The sequence below is a fragment of the Rhododendron vialii genome, chromosome 13a (genome assembly GCF_030253575.1).
Source record: "Rhododendron vialii isolate Sample 1 chromosome 13a, ASM3025357v1".
NCBI classification, from domain to species: Eukaryota; Viridiplantae; Streptophyta; class Magnoliopsida; order Ericales; family Ericaceae; genus Rhododendron; species Rhododendron vialii.
In genome coordinates, this window is record NC_080569.1 from 28,740,528 (window position 1) to 28,744,027 (window position 3,500).

Genomic DNA, 3,500 nt, shown 5'->3' on the forward strand with positions numbered 1-3,500 from the left:
AATATATGTGCATGATATTCGGTTAGTGTTGACACAAACTTTGCTCTTGAATCGTAGTGTGGTCAATACTTGGAACAAGGTATAAGAATTTACTCCCATGTTGATAATCAAAACCGTTAATATTGTACACTCCAATGTATAAAAAGTTAATGCAAACAGAAAATTAGGTTGATCTACTAGGTCAAATTAAATTTCTGAAAAAAACTGAAGGAAAGAATTTGGACCGTACATTTTTTCTTCAAGACCAAAGTAAATAGTTCAAATGCCCACTGATGTTTGATCACTGATTTTATGCATGAATGAGTTACACAAAGGGGCCTAAAAATAAATGGTTCGGATCACCAACATGAGACATGTGGTGAGCTCAGTATATTTTTACTATGGAGGATAGATTGTTAGACTTAGAGGGGAGGGAACCCATCCCCAAAAGTTGCATCTTATTGTAAATGAACGGCGGAGTCAAGCTCGACTCGTGTTTGACTTGCTAAAAATTATGCATCAAGCTTTAACATGTGTTAAAAATAATTAGTTTAACTACATTACTTGATAAATTGGTACCATATAAAAAGATCGATAGAACTAATCAGCTCAATTAGTGACCGGCTTATTTAAAACTCGTGTAAGATTAGCTAAGCTCATAAACAAACCACACATTAACATAATTTAAAGCTCATTCTATTTGGCAAACAAAGCTTGAACAACTCAATAATGATCAGAACAACTCAACTTGTTTACGATCATCAGATCATGTAATGGTGGAGTACGTATTTTTCTTTCGGTGGGAATCTATGAATTCTAGGACTGGTTTGTGTTTCCTAGCACATCTGTTATGAATGCAATATATATTGGTGCATTTTTTTATACTTATGTTAGTTGTTAATGTTGCAGATTCAACGAAATATGAAGTCTGTGCCTAAAGTTGCGCCTATGACTGCCACCTCAAATAGTACTAGTGGTGCCTAATTACTAATAAAATTCTCTGAGAAGATATGCACTATATGGAGAGACAGTAATTTCCCTCAGTAATCAGTATATCAATTAATGCTTCGTCAATGAAAATAATGAGAATTTATTAAATGCCTAATTTCAATAAGTTTACATTCAAGTGCTAATTAGCTAATGCTCTTCTTTTTTGTTGTAATAACATCTCCATTACTTGGGTATCATTTTTTTTTCTCTCCTCGATCCATGATACCAGTTATCAAAACAGGCTTGCTGTCCTACGAACACCTCTATCCGCATTGGTGTTGGGCCCAATGGCAGAGCCAATTACTGGGGAGGAGTGGCAAAGAGAGGCGGAACCAAGAATTAATTCTATCTTGGGTTGACCGAAATTATATATGTATATACCAACAAAAAAGAGGCAAACTTATATTAAATACGTAAATGTTCAAAAACAAACAAAAGAAAAGTACAAAAAATGTACACTTTTGAAGTTGTATCCTATGATGTTTCACAGAGTAGAAATCATTTATTATCGAATTTGAGTCAATATCTTCAACAAGTGTTCATCGGTAATTTAAGTATCAACATTGGACTAGGAAGGAGCATCACTTTCTGATATATTCACTCTTGGTTTGAAGAACGACAAAAGTTTTTCCTCCCTTTTTAATTTGATGTTCCATTATAATTCAAAACCTAAAAGAGTAAGATTGTAATTTATAAGAACCAACATTTTAAACCTATTCTAAGCACACCAGCCAGTAAGCTGAATTTAACATCATAAAAGCAATTCTAAGCACACCAGCCAGTGCTCTGCATTTATCAACGTAAGTAAAAATCTAAGCACACCATAAGTAAAAATCTAAGCACACCAGCCAGTGCTCTGCATAATAAGTGAATACTTACGGGTGTGAAGCCTTGCAAGTGAATGGGAGATATATACTCTGAGACTCTGCAATGTATATATACTGGTCATATATAGTATATACTAGTCCAGACTTCCACTGGTCCTGCATTTCAATTTCCAATAAGCTTAAACACAAATTAAAAAGCCCTAAACTTAGTGTATAAAAAAGCCCTAATAAATATTTCCAAATCAAGTGAAAACAATCTGCGGTGTGGCCGTGTGGGGCTTTTGAATAAACCATTGTCTTGTGCATTCATTTTCCATAGAGGAGACAAGACTCAGAGATACTCACGTAACTCACCGTCACCGAGCTTTATCTTTTTGACCTCGAGCTCTGTCTCAGTTTCAGCAGCCCTCAGGGAGAGGACTGGAAGAGCCGAAGAGGATTTGTACACAAACAATGTACCGTACGGGAGGCTCTCCTGTCGCCGTCGCTCTATGGCTCCCGTCGCCGGAGGAAGTGGTCGATTGGTCGTCACTCGTCAGTCGTGGAAGAGCGGAACTGCCGCCGAAGAGGAGAGGGTAATGTTTCACCTGCCCAACACAGCCGAACGGCTTGAACAGGGTATTATTTTGATGGTGGATTGGGCTGTGGGCGCTGGGCTGAATGCATATCGTTGGGTTGGACTTATTTGGATGGTGGATTGAGCTAAAAAGTTCTTGGACTCAAATCTTACATTCTTATTATTTTACATATATAAATTTGGGAAAATGACGGGCAATGACGTATTTTGATAATTAATACTCGTCAAGGACATACTGAGAACATTTGTTAATACTAAAACTGTCCTTAGCGGATATTAATTATCAAAACACGTCATGAGTTGTCATTTTCCTTATAAATTTTAGGAATTGATTTCTGCATTCCTCTTTTTACCATATACACTTCCTTTTTTGTCTTTATTTGATGTGAATTTACTCTATTGTCCCTTAACGTGTGAAAAAGCAAACTTACAAAAGGGTAAAAAGGTAAATTCACATGAATAAGGACAAAAAAAAGAGAAAGAGAGTGTATATATGATAAAAAGTGGAGAATGAGCCAACAAGACTGTGTCTATGCCCAAAGTAAAGTTTGTTTTCTTATTTGATTCCGTGGTTAAAAGTTTTGTTCCATTATGTTCTTGCACTTAGAATTTGTCAAATTTTTGTAGGTTCAACATTTTCGCATAATTCCATGAAAGAGATTTTAAATAACAAGGAATTGATCTTTGCAAGACCTGCTTTAAAAAAGTTGAAGATCATTATGGCCATTTCGTTTGTGTCAATGTAGACGAGACGATGTCAATCTAACAATCACGAGGTATTATCGGGCCATACTAGGTACAAAGAAAAATTATCCAAAAATTACCTGGTACAAATCAGTCATAAATACCTCTACAAGTGCATTCCGGATAATTTCCGAATACTTTTTCTTTTTGTTCCTAGCACTTTTGAATTTTTTTTATATGCAATACTAGGGATGCCTTTATCTAAGCAAATGAGTATTTTTGTGTGTGCGCGTATTTTTGTGTGTGCGCGCGTCTGTGTTTGGTAATTAAGCCAATGATCATTAATTAACGTACTATTGATTATCTCTATTATATTACATTGTAAAATATCTAGAATGAACACTTCATACATGTGGATTGACATAATCTAGGAAAGATTGTAA

The 3,500-nt window shown here is 35.5% G+C and overlaps 1 long non-coding RNA gene across 1 annotated transcript; it reads right to left on the bottom strand.

Annotated features, from left to right (window-relative positions):
• Window positions 1-767: 767 nt before the first annotated feature.
• LOC131312349 (uncharacterized) lies at window positions 768-2,467 on the bottom strand. Its single transcript, XR_009195849.1, has 2 exons — window positions 2,142-2,467; window positions 768-1,952 (listed from the first exon to the last, which is right to left on the bottom strand). It is a non-coding gene; the product is annotated as an uncharacterized LOC131312349 (long non-coding RNA).
• Window positions 2,468-3,500: the final 1,033 nt, after the last annotated feature.